General features: G+C 37.0%; 1 pseudogene; it reads right to left on the bottom strand.

Annotated features, from left to right (window-relative positions):
- Positions 1-1242: 1242 nt before the first annotated feature.
- On the bottom strand, positions 1243-1960 carry LOC140888663 (putative RING-H2 finger protein ATL21A; annotated as a pseudogene).
- Positions 1961-14756: the final 12796 nt, after the last annotated feature.

The raw sequence follows: 14756 nt of genomic DNA, 5'->3' as shown, positions 1-14756 counted from the left end.
AGTATTTTACTAAGGTAGGTTCAAAGCCACAAGCTACCTATCCTGATGTAACAATAACTCATAAAAACTTTCTAGTGATAATGCTAACGTACGTGAAATTCATTCATGTGGGGGATTGTAAGAAACATTTGAATTTGGGAATGAAATTTGAATTTGGTGAATGAATTGGAGGGAAAACTTGTTTTTGGTTTGTCCCACATTGGAACAATTTAAATGTGTTTAACTACTTAAATAACTCAAATTTGGTTTATGGGATTGGGCCCTTAGGACACCGGATGTTTTGTAAAAGGACAAAACGCTAGTCGATGCAACTAAAACACGTGCGGCTGGCGCGGTGAGATGCGGTGGGGTGGGGTCTTATGATCCAATTATTCTTTTTTGAATAAAATTTAGTTAAAATAATATTTATTATTATTTTATTGTGTGCGCCCGAGCTGACAAATATTATCGCTCGAGCGCAGCCCTCACCTGCGGGACATAAGTTTGGCCGCCCGAGCGGTAAAATATTACCGCTCGAGCGCAAAGTCAAGAAGCCGCGGGACATAGGTCTGTCCGCCCGAGCGATAAAATCTTACCGCTCGAGCGCGACGTCTGTGTTCCGAAAAGTTACGACTCTTTTTGGGCTTTTCTATCTTGGGTTGCATCCGTAGGCCATAAAACGTGTTATTTGGAGTCTTAGGCTATATATATGATTAATATAACGCAGAGAAAGAGATCTGAAATATCTGATAACATATATACATCAGATTTTTGCTTTTTCTGCTAATTCTCCTCACTTTCTCTCAAAGAAAGTTTTTGCTTATTTTAGTTCGTTGAAGTTCGAGTTATTTTTAGTGCTGATATATCTCGTCCAGAAATCTTTGTATCTTAGAGACGATTGCCGCTAGCGTTGAGCACTATTAACGGTCAATTTCGTCTTGCAGATAGAGAGATTCTCTCGCCTCGACTTGTTCATTGTTGCTGCTGCTATTGTTGCTGTCGTATTGTTCAGAATTCAGAGTGCATCTTCCTAACAAGTTTTACCTGTGGATTAAAACCAATGTCAACAATAATATAGCTTTCATGTAGAGTTGACATTATTATTTTTATGTATTACTGTGTCTTATGTATGTGCTGGTGTCATTCTAAAATTTGGACTTTATAATACAGACTCAACTACCACAAAGGACAAGTAGAATGAATATATTGACCTAATAAAAAATTCAGAATGTCCCTTGAGCTTTATGAATCTCCTTTTCTTGATTAGTGCATCCTCAAAAAGATTATGAAAATTGTAAAAAGCATACCACTTCCTGGATCACTGAAGCACAAAATCTGGTCGCTTGTTCTGTTCTTAAATCCACAAACATCACATTTTGCTTCACAATTTAAGCAGTTTGGATCACTCCATATCAACCGTAGATCTCCATTTAGATCATAAGTGAGCCCTTCATTGTCTGGCCAGGGAACCGGGATCGTAAACATACCAATAGTACTGCACATATTCAAGCTTCTAGCAAGAGTCATTGCAGAAGTTGCCAAAACCAATTAATAATGCGTGCTAAGGCAATCTACCTGTGTGAAATGGTTCCTTACAAACTCTGGAGGACAGCTAATTAAGGATTGTGTAGTTCTTGGAGTATGCAGCTATAAAAGGTGAGGATGAAAGATTTAAGCTCAAAAGTTGTCATGGAAGGCATCCATTCGGATCATATAGTATGATTTTTTGCGTTAGGTAGTCGATATCTCGAACCCAAAAGTCTCCCGAATAAGGGAGACTTACCATGGCCTGCGCCTCTTGGCTCCCACAACTCAAGTTAAAGCCAGGGTAGCCGCAGTTCTGCGATTGTTGGCCGGATAATTGAAATGGAAAACGTACTTCAAACGGATTGTTACCACAAAAAGCAGTTGAACAATCATTTCTCGCATGAATTTCAAGAATGAGCAAGAATGCAAATGATATAATTCTGAAAAGGCCCATAAGTTGAGAAAGAACAAGGTGGCTTTGCTCTATATCGGGCCAAGATATAGTAAACTGAATTATAAATATATATATATATTTTTTGCATAAAAAGACAGACTTGAAATGCTAGAAAGAGACATAACTAACAGATCTTTAATACCGTTTTATTACTGGGAATTTTTTATAATAATTTAATGTCGATTCTACTGGTTTCAATTCAATTAATCAGTTTGAAGTTTGAACATATGGGAACTTGAATTCCTTTTTATTAAAAAAATGGTATTTTGTGTGTGGGGACCTCGAGTTGCTAATCTCATCTTAGGGCAATTAATGAACAATTAACATTCATTAAATATCAATTAAAAAACCAAGAGCAAAGTAAAAAATAATTTTTTTTTTTTATAAAAACAGTGCCTCGCTCGATCGGTGAAAATCACCCGATCGAGCGAGCACAAATGCTCTGCTCACTGTTCGATAATCTTTTGGCCTCGCTCGATCGGGCAAATTCCGCCGATCGAGCGGGCCAAAATATCCAATTCTCTATTTTGAAAAATTGATGGCCGCGCTCGATCCTGGCTTTTCACAGGATCGAGCGTGCCCTCTGTTTCCAGAAAAATCAGCAATTCATTTTGCTGTCAAGCTTGATTCCATCTATTTTAAATCAACAACACATGATATATCAAATCCAAGTTTTGCATATAATCATAAACAACCTCTTAAGCATCTATACATGCATTTGATACATCAAACAAGTCGATAAACAAACGATAAACGACATAACTATCTCAAGTTCATATATGTATTCTAAAACCAACAAGTTCTAAGGTTTGATGCTTCTAGATCTCAAAACTTCATCTACAACCCGAGTCCTCACATGCTAGACTCTCTCCCAGCTGTCAATGACGTCGATGACCAGCTCCCGCCCCATCTGTTGTCATGCACACATACAAAACAAGACAACAGCCGGATAAACTTCGGTGAGAACAATTCTCAGTATAACCAACATATAAAAGGCGTTAAATAAATCATCTTGACTCTATTTGAACTCGACTCAACAAATAGAGTACGTAAACGCTTTACATACGAATTGATTCACATAACTTCAAAGCCGTCAAGATTCATAACTGATCTTGACATAGATATCCATCTAACGAGTTCGTAAACGACTCGCAAATAAGGTTAACCGCAACCTTGGCATAGAATCAATTCAATATAGCATCATATCAACTCGAATATAAAGATCCACTACCTGAGATGGATCGAAAACATCACAATCAAATCAAAAACATAAACAAGTATGTGGTTTTTGTGGGCCAACTCAAGATTAGTCGTTCTTGAGTTTCAAAGTCCCTACTTCGCGATGTCGTCATTATACCTTCGTTTATCGAGGTTCTGAACTCTTCAAATCTGCGAGACATAATCAAAATACATATATCAACTTCATTCCAATCTATCATATCAAAATAGAGTCAAAAACAACATAAGATCATCGATCAAACTCATTTCAAACCTCAATCCAACTTCTTCGGTACAAAGTTGACGTCTTGATTCGTTGGCCGTCCAAAATCGACTGAAATTGAAGAATAAAAATGCTATAACATTCATAACATCTAGATAACAACTTCAGCTCAGATATAGGCTATCAAAACGGTCCAAAAACTCGAATCGACGGCGTAGCGATTGAAAATCGGTAACCGACGTAATCCCAAAATCATTTCTAACTTCAAAACCAATTATACGTGTATTCAATTCAACAAACCAACTGATATATCATTTCAAACCTCATCTCAGTAGCCATAACAATTGATATACATGCTGGAATCAAAGTTGAATACAAATAACACAAACTCATCAATCCGGTTTCGATATAGAATTGCATAAACGTCGATAAACATAATCGAAAACTCAACATCTGATAACTTTCAATCAAAATTGCACTTTAGTCCCTCAACTTTTCAATAATTGCAATTTGGTCCTAGGCCCATATTCTAATTCAATTTTAATCCTAAATAATTTAAGAATATTAGAATTTAAATCAAAACCCTAAATATTCCCAAATTAAATATACGCGGATTAAAATTAAATAAAATTGAATTAATATTAATTAATCCCGGGCCTTACATTTCTCCCCCACTAAGACATGAGTTCGTCCTCGAATTCATAAACAGTATAGATATGCAATCTGCATGCTCATAAGAATAAAGAATAACTGAAAACTGAATAAGAACTCACATCAGTGAAATAGATAAGGAAATCGTTGCTTCATATCTTCTTCGACTTCCCACGTTGCTTCTTCAACTCCGTGTCTACTCCATTGAATCTTCACCAATGGAATGGTCTTCGTTCGGAGTTGCTTTGTCTTCCTATCAAGAGTCTGAATAGGTTGCTCGAAATAGCTAAGAGTGTAATCCAACTCAGCTTCATCGGAGCGAATCACATGAGATGCATCAGATATGTACTTCCTCAACATCGATACAAGATTGCCTATTTTCTCGAGAATCTCATACGGCCCAATATACCTCGGAGATAATTTTCCTCGTTTGCCAAATCGAATGGTGCCTCTGAACGGTGAAATCTTCAGAAACACTCTATCTCCCTGATCAAAATATAACGGTCGTCGTCGTACATTTGCATATCTGGTCTGTCTATGCTGCGCTGTTCTCATTCTTTGCTATATAAGTTTCACCTTCTCAGTCATCTGTCTGATCATATCTGGCCCTAACTCAGGTACCTCAGAAATATCATCCCAATACAAAGGCGATCGACATTTTTTTCCATATAATGCTTCGAATGGTGCCATCTCTATACTCGTTTGATAACTGTTGTTATACGAAAATTCCACGAGTGGTATAGAATTTTGCCATGTAACGCCAAAATCAAGTACTACAGCTCTGAGCATATCCTCAAGCGTCTGAATAGTTCGTTAAGATTGACCGTCAGTTTGAGGATGATAAGCAGTACTCAAATGTAAACGCGTACCTAGAGCTTCCTGTAGGCTATGCCAAAAGTGCGAAGTAAACCTCGGATCTCGGTCAGATACAATCGACTTTGGCACACCGTGTAATCTTACCACTTTTCGAATATAGAGATCCGCCATTTGATCATGACGATAAGTCATTCGATAAGGAATAAAGCACGTAGATTTCGTCAATCTGTCAATGATCACCCAAACAGCATCGCATCCTCGAGATGATCGTGGCAACTTCGTTACAAAGTCCATGGAAATGTGGTCCCATTTCCATTCAAGAATCGATAAACTCTGTAATAAGCCACCTGGTTTTTTTCTTTCAGCTTTCACCTATTGGCAATTCAAACATTTAGATACAAATTCAGTCACATCAGACTTCATTTGTTTCCACCAGTACTGACTCTTCAAGTCGTTGTACATCTTTCTGCCTCCAGGGTGAACACTATAGCGACTACATTGGGCTTCTTTTAGAATATTCTGTCTCAAGTTTGCAATATCGGGAACAACTATTCGGTCATTCACATACAAGATATCTTCATCACTAACCTTGTACTCAGACTGATGTCCTGATCGAATCATTTCAATCGATTTCTGCACATTCTGATCGGCTTTTTGTGCTTCTTTGATACGAATCAATAACTCTGACTCAGCACTGATTGCATACACTCTCATCGGCCTTTTATCTGTCTCAAATACATACCCCGAAATACAACAATCTTCAATCAAATTAGATACACCTATCGTAGACAAGAATAAAGCACATACCTTTCTACTTAGGGCATCCGCTGCTGCGTTAGATTTTCCCGGATAGTATTTGATTTCACAATCAAAATCCTTCAATAAATCAAGCCATCGTCGTTGTCTCATATTCAATTCAGATTGTGACAACAGATACTTCAAACTTTTGTGATCAAAAAAGATTTCAAACTTCTCGCCGTATAAATAATGTCTTCAGATCTTCAATGCAAAGATAATTGCAGCCAATTCAAGATCATGAATCAGATACCTGACTTCATGTGGTTTCAGTTGTCGAGAAGCATAAGCGACAACATGTCCTTTCTGCATTAAATGCATCCCAAACCCTGGTGAGAAGCATCACAATAAACAACAAAATCACCAGTACCTGTAGGGATTATTAAAATCGGCGCTGTCGTCAATATTTTCTTAAGTTCGATAAAACTTCTTTCACACGCCTCAGACCAAAGAAATGGTGCATTCTTCTGTGTAAGCTGTGTAATAGGCTTCGCTATCGAGGAAAAATCTCGAATGAATCGACGGTAATAACCAGCTAAGCTCATAAAACTTCAAATTAATGGCACAGATGTCGGTCTCTGCCAACTGATCACAGCTTCAACCTTACTCGGATCCACTGAAATTCCATCTCCTGAAATTAAGTGACCAAGAAAAACAACTCGCTGCAACCAAAACTCACATTTGGATAACTTGGCATACAATTTCTCTTCTCTTAATATTCTCAATACAGTTCGGAGATGATCAGCATGTTCACACAGATTCTTAGAGTATATCAAAATATCATCGATAAAGATAATCACAAAATCATCTAAATATCTTTGAAATACTCTATTCATCAATCCCATAAAAACTGCCGGTGCATTCGTTAGACCAAAAGACATGACTATGAATTCATAATGGCCATACCTGGTTCTAAATGCAGTTTTAGCAATATCCTCGTCTCTAACTCTCAACTGATGATATCCGGATCGGAGATCAATCTTCGAATATACCGACGAACCCTGCAATTGATCAAATAAATCATTTATACGAGGTAAAGGATAACGATTTTTTATCGTTGCTTTGTTCAATTGCCGATAGTCTATACATAATCTCATTGATTCGTCTTTCTTTCGAACAAATAATACCGGAGCACCCAAAGGGGATACACTCGGTCTAATATATCCTTTGGCCAACAAATCTTCAAGTTGGTCCTTCAATTCTTTTAGTTCAATCGGTGCCATTCGGTAAGGTGCTTTCGATATCGGCTGTGTACCTGGCATCAATTCAATACCAAAATCTACCTCTCTGTACGGTGGCAATCCTGGAATCTCATCAGGGAATACATCTGCAAACTCATTCACCACCGATATATCCGTCAATGTTGGACTAGTCTTCAGTATATCGACTGCATAAATAAGGAATCCTTCCGCCCTTTTCTGTAACAAGTCAGTCATAGAAAGAACAGATATCAAAGGAATTCTGGCTCGTGATCCCTTACCATAGAATTTCCACTCATCAGTCATATCAGGTCTGAACTTCACAATCTTCTGAAAACAGTCCACTGTTTCTCTGTACTTGGTTAGCATATCGATACCGATTATGCAATCAAAATCAGATAAACCAAGAACGATACAGTCAAGCTCAACTTCATTACCTTCGTACTGTAGTACACAATTTCTAACAGACTTCACTGATACTATACCTTTTTCCAACGGTAAAGATATAGACACTATAGTAGCTAATGACTCAACAGGCAATGAATACAACGTAACAAATTGTTCAGATATGAAGGTAGACGCACCAGTATCGAATATGACATAAGCAGGATAACCAGAAAGAAAACAGTTACCTGCAATCACATCGTCTGGTGCTACTTGTGCTTGCTCTTCTGTCAATGCAAACACTCGTGCTTGTTGCCTGGGAGGTTGATTCACTGTCTGACCTCCTCCTCTACTCGGTGCTGCAGGCTGTGGTTGAAAAGAGTGAACAGAAGATGTAGACTGACCTACCGGTCTCGATGATCCCGCACCCTATGCACCTTCAGAACCTCGTTGTGGACACACCCTCGCAAAGTGTCTCATCTTGTTGCAAATGTGGCAACTTCCAAATACACCTTGGCATTGTTCATTGGTATGGCGACCACCACACTTGGTGCAATACACATCAGAATTTTGTCCAGTTCTAGACTGTCGGGAACTACTTGAACTCGAAGAGCTACTACCACCAGATCTCTTGAACTGTTTACTCTTGCCTTTGAATAAGTTCTTCTTTCCACTACTGCTACCTCCAGCTTCAAATCGAGGTGGCGGTGGAATATTTGACTTTTCTTGGGACTGTCTCACTGGCTGTGGCACAAACTGTGCTCCTCGTTGTTTCAGTATCCCTGCTTCTGCACCCTTTGCTCGATTCAGAGCATCAGCAAAGGTATTCGGTCTTCCCGAATTCACAAGTGTAAACACATCAGGATTCAAGCCATTGATGAATTGATCGGCTTGAGCTTCATCACTAACAGCAATATGTGGAGCAAACTTCAACAAGCTGGTGAATTTGGCAACATATTCTTTGATATTTAACTGCCCCTATTGCAGACTTGCAAACTCTGCTCCTTTGTCCTTACGATAAGACACAGGAAAGAAATGCTGATAGAAAGCAGTTCAAAATACAGACCAGGTAATAACAGTACCTTGGTTTTCCAATGCTTTCTTCGTCGCTATCCACCAACTCTTGGCAAGGCCATGCAGTTGATGAATAATCAGTCTCACACGACGATCATCTGAATAATCAATAGACTCGTATAACTACTCAATATCTTCCAGCCAATTCTCACATTCCACAGCATTCTCAGTTCCTTGCAACTTCGGTGGTTGGAATGACTGGAATCGTTTCAAAAGTTTCTCCATCGGATTAGCATCACTAAACTCATCAGTAGAAGTACTACCCTGTCCATGTTCAGACACTGTCACTGGGACCTGTGCAGCATTTGTCTGTTCAGGCTGATTGTAGCGACCCTGCCTGGATCCGCTACCTAATCAGAGTTAAGAGCATAATTTAAACATGCATTAAATAAATCGCTGCGAAAGACTTAAATAAAAACAAACCGGCAGAATACAACCGGTTAAACCAATTCGATTATACAACCCAATCGAATAAATAAACCCTAAAGGCAAAACCTACAGCTAATCCTGCTGTCTTCACTGGTCACTGGCTACTCCAAGCTCCTGATGCTCAATCCTGTACCTACACCTGCTCCGTCGAATGGGGTGTCCAGATACACAGAAAAGCACTGGGTAAAACATACAAATATGATGCATGCGAATGATAGGGTATCCATATCTGGGATAACTGTATATAACTGCTCAGTAAAGGCGCCTAGGACATGAGTGGTACAACCCAGGGAGCAAACCCTGCGTACACTGCTCATTCCTACAGGACGTGGACTGTGTCCCCAGATGCTAACTACCCATGACCCGTCAGCCACTGAGCACTAGACATCAACCGTCCAGACAGGACTGAGCGGCCCTACGTGGCTCATCTCATATGATGGATAGGCACAATATGATATGCACATGTTGCATAATAAATGACATACAAAATACAACATATAAGCATGCAAAACCCGCTGGCTATCTCAGTCTGTACTTGCGTACCTTACTACAGGCAGTTCCTAGCAGTCCCGCTCTAGGTTCCAAGCCTATATCAACTCTACAATGCAAATACCCATGCATCAATAATTAAGCTCTAAAAGTCTTAATTAAGCTATTGCATACTCCTAAATAATTTAAGGAGACCATAGCTATACCTGCGTCCGTCGTTAACAATTGCCTCAAAACTAGGCCACAGCTCTGCCTCGACGCCTGAATCGCTATGCCACTTCCGGATTCCCAATAGGATTCATAAAACTCCCTAGATCTGAGTTAGAAGGCTTAGGAATCAGAAAGAAGAGAGGGAAAGGTGCACTTGAAAATGAAATCTCGGCCCCCTATTTATAGACGGAGTTCGGAGCCTTCGAACCCGGTTCGGAACGTCCGAACACGATCGGAACCTCAGATCCCACCTTCGGAGCATCTGATCGCCCAATATTATGTCAGCCATGGCGTCACCTTGCTGACGTAAGCAATGAAATATGCCCTGGTCCCGATCGAAACGTCTGATCTTGCCGACGGAGCTTCCGATCCTGAGTTCAGATCTTCCGAACCCTCCGGACCTTTGGGACATTTCCGGCTACTTTCGAGTGTCCTGGATCCATTTCTGGACTCCGTTAACCCATTTGGAATTTCCTTAATCATGTTTTACTTAATCTAAACATGATTACTCGATTAATATACTCATTAATCGCTAATTTTGGATACGGGTTACTACACTGATTCGTAGCCAACGTCTGTCTAACTCTTGGTGCTGGTCGGGGAGGCATATCTGATAATCAAACAGATTAGTGTACAGTTCAATCTCAATTACAACAAGTCTGTTGCAGTCCACATTGCCTTCATAAAAGATCGAGTTTCGATTCATTCTCATAATACATGCTAGTACTTCAATCAAATAACCAGATAGCATGTAATTCAAACCATTGTATAGCATATTCTTCGCAAATTATCACAGCATCATGTGACAATTTAATATCTGTAATCAATCAATCATATACCATACAATTATGAAAGCAATAAATAAATCAGAATAGAAGACTCGATCTATCCCCGCTCATCTATTCTCAGTCCAAGAAACTTATGCTCTGATACCACCTGTTGTGGGGACCTCGGGTTGCTAATCTCATCTTAGGGCAATTAATGAACAATTAACATTCATTAAACATCAATTAAGAAACCAAGAGCAAAGTAAAAAAAAAAATTTATAAAAACAGTGCCTCGCTCGATCGGTGAAAATCACCCGATCGAGCGAGCACAAATGCTCTGCTCACTGTTCGATAATATTTTGGCCTCGCTCGATCGGACAACTTCCGCCGATCGAGCGGGCCAAAATATCCAATTCTCTTTTTTGCAAAATTGATGGCCGCGCTCGATCCTGGCTTTTCACAGGATCGAGCGTGCCCTCTGTTTCCAGAAAAATCAGCAATTCATTTTGCTGTCAAGCTTGATTCCATCTATTTTAAATCAACAACACATGATATATCAAATCCTAGTTTTGCATATAATCATAAACAACCTCTTAAGCATCTATACATGCATTCGATACATCAAACAAGTCGATAAACAAATGATAAACGACATAACTATCTCAAGTTCATACATGTATTCTAAAACCAACAAGTTCTAAGATTTGATGCTTCTAGATCTCAAGACTTCATCTACAACCCGAGTCCTCACATGCTAGACTCTTTCCCAGCTGTCAATGACGTCGATGACCATCTCCTGCTCCATTTGTTGTCATGCACACATACAAAACAAGACAACAGCCGGATAAACTCCGATGAGAGTAATTCTCAGTATAACCAACATATAAAAGGCGTTAAATAAATCATCTTGACTCTATTTAAACTCGACTCAACAAATAGAGTACGTAAACGCTTTACATACGAATTGATTCACATAACTTCAAAGCCATCAAGATTCATAACTGATCTTGACATGGATATCCATCTAACGAGTTCGTAAACGACTCGCAAGGTTAACCGCAACCTTGGCATAGAATCAATTCAATATAGCATCATATCAACTCGAATATAAAGATCCACTACCTGAGATGGATCGACAACATCACAATCAAATCAAAAACATAAACAAGTATGTGGTTTTTGCGGGCCAACTCAAGATTAGTCGTTCTTGAGTTTCAAAGTCCCTACTTCGCGATGTCGTCATTATACCTTTGTTTATCGAGGTTCTGAACTCTTCAAATCTGCAAGACATAATCAAAATACATATATCAACTTCATTCCAATCTATCATATCAAAATCGAGTCAAAAACAACATAAGATCATCGATCAAACTCATTTCAAACCTCAATCCAACTTCTTCGGTACAAAGTTGACGTCTTGATTCGTTGGCCGTCCAAACTCGACTGAAATTGAAGAATAAAAATGTTATAACATTCATAACATCTAGATAACAACTTCAGCTCAGATATAGGCTATCAAAACGGTCCAAAAACTCGAATCGACGGCGTAGCGATTGAAAATCGGTAACCGACGTAATCCCAAAATCATTTCTAACTTCAAAACCAATTATACGTGTATTCAATTCAACAAACCAACTGATATATCATTCCAAACCTCATCTCAGTAGCCATAACAATTTATATACATGCTGAAATCAAAGTTGAATACAAATAACACAAACTCATCAATCCGGTTTCGATATAGAATCGCATAAACGTCGATAAACATAATCGAAAACTCAACATCTGATAACTTTCAATCAAAATTGCACTTTAGTCCCTCAACTTTTCAATAATTGCAATTTGGTCCTCGGCCCTTATTCTAATTCAATTTCAATCCTAAATAATTTAATAATATTAGAATTTAAATCAAAACTCTAAATATTCCCAAATTAAATATACGCGAATTAAAATTAAATAAAATTAGATTAATATTAATTAATCCCGGGCCTTGGAATCTGATTTTGCATGCACTTTTTTAGAAAGGGCAAAGATGATTTCATATAGAATGATTTAAACGAGTTATTATTTTTCAGGGGGGGATAAAAGACAAAATGAAAACATTGGGATTCCATTAATTTGACCCTTTCTATTTTATTTTTCCTTTTAGGAGTTGAGAGATTTTTTTTAAAAAAAATTCTTTCTTACTTTTGTTTTCAAGAAATTTTTACAAAATTTAGTGCTTCCAGGCTCCAGCTGTTTGTCTTTGTCATGGCCAACTTTTTGATTGTTATTAAATCCCGATAATTATAATTTGTACAAGGTATTGCGTGAATATTATATTGGTTAACTATGACGATTTTGAGGTTATTAATTGTCGCCGTAATAACAATCATTTGATCTTTCAATGGATGTAACTGATTTATCCACCCACATTTTTCGACCTCTCTTTCGAAATAAATTTATATTATTAATAAAACAAGATGAGTGAATAGTAACTACTTTTTTTTGTGAAGTTTCTTATCTTAATTCCAAAACTAGTTTTTCATACATTAACTCCTAAACATATTTAATTTTGTAAAGATGCTTAATTTCTCATATTTTATATAAAAAATTATCTTACTAAATTTTATAACATATTTATTTTTGTACAATATGATAATTAAATTAAAATTTTCAAAAAAAAAAAATTGTGCAAACATATTATGTTTTACATGCAAGGTGTGTGCTCACTTATAACTAATAAATATAAATCATGAATTATACAGTCACCATTTTTTCTCAACAAATGACATTTTTACCATTTCTATACTTAATTGTCACCAAAATACTTCGAATGTTCAATAACACCATCAGTATAAGTGAGACTCCTCCCACGATTATTGATAAGTATGACGAAATTTTCCCAAGGTGGTGAGGGAAAGGTATATGAAAATCAGTAAATTGCGAGTACATTTTAAGCCAATTCACATATTTTACGAGCATAAATGACGGTAAAATATAAAAGAAAATTAATCTAATTTTTACAAGGTCCTGCAATAATGGTGAACTGCAAGAATTTTGAGGTTTAATCTAACGAATTGTACCATCATCAAAAAAAAATTTCCAGTTACCAAATTACAATTTCTATAATTAATTTCTTGGAACATATCTTCGATTGGAAGTTACTTTAATTTTTCTTACACTTATTTGGGACTCATTGCAGAAGATTTTAGAACTCTTGCTAGGGATATACAATCTTATAACTTTATTTTTGTTAAACGATCAGCGAATCATGCCGCTCATGTTCTAGCACGAGAGGTTGTTTCTAAGCCTGGTCCACTAGGATGAAACATTCCTAGTCCTACTATGATTTCCAGTGTAATTTCGTTTGATTTAGCTTAATGATTTTTTACTTTCTTGTCAAAAAAAAATGCGTGCTAAGGCAATCTTCCGGTGTGAAATGGTTCCTTACAAACTCTGGAGGACAACTAATTAAGGATTGTGTAGTTCTTGGAGTATGCAACTATAAAAGGTGAGGATGAAATATTTAAGCTCAAAAGTTGTCTTGGAAGGCATCCATTCGGATCATATAGTATGATTTTTTTTGCGTTAAGTAGTCGATATCTCAAACCCAAAAGTCTCCCGAGTAAGAGAGACTTAGCACGGCCTGCGCCCCTTGGCTCACACAACTAAAGTTAAAGCCAGGGTAGCCGCAGTTCTGCGCTTGTTGGTCGGATAATTGAAATGGAAAATGTACTTCAAACGGATTGTTACCACAGAAAGCAGTTAAACAATCATTTATCGCATGAATTTCAAGAATGAGCAAGAATGCAAATGATATAATTCTGAAAAGGCCCATAAGTTGAGAAAGAACGAGGTGGCTTTGTTCTTTATCGGGCCAAGATATATAGTAAATTGAATTATAAATATATATATATATATATGTCTACTATAAAATTTATTTCAACTATAAAAATATGAATGAAGGGCAAAGTTTTTTCATTGTGAATTTATAACTTTGCCTCAAATTGTCTTTGAATCAAAAAACATGTATGGACAATTATGGAAAAATGATGTAAAAAACAAGGGCAAAAAAGAGATTATAATTTTAGTCAAACTTTAAGGAGAACTTTATTGCATCATGAGTAATAAAGGTGTATTAAAATTTTCATTTATAATCAATTATCATCTCAAAATTAATTATTGATAGGTAATGTATAATATATAATATAAAATTTCACAAACAATATTTGGCCACAATTTTTTTATAGTGTCAAATATTTTACTTTTTCATATATATGTTTGACACAAATTTTTTATAAGTGTAAATATTGATAAAAAAAAATATTAGTTATTTTTATTGTGATAGTGAGAAATAGAGTTAATAATTTTAATAATAATAAAGAGACTGTATTACAATAGTTTTTTAATTGATTGCACTAATAAAACAATTGTCTTTGGATCAAAAAACATGTATGTGCAATTATGGAAAAATGATGTAAAAAACATGGGCAAAAAAGATATTATAATTTTAGTCAAACTTTAAGGAGAAATTTATTGCATCATGAGTAATGAAGGTG

The sequence above is a fragment of the Henckelia pumila genome, chromosome 3, assembly GCF_033568475.1.
Source record: "Henckelia pumila isolate YLH828 chromosome 3, ASM3356847v2, whole genome shotgun sequence".
Classification (NCBI taxonomy): domain Eukaryota; kingdom Viridiplantae; phylum Streptophyta; class Magnoliopsida; order Lamiales; family Gesneriaceae; genus Henckelia; species Henckelia pumila.
Note: the sequence above shows the minus strand (reverse complement) of the source record. Positions and strands in the feature narration are given on the sequence as shown.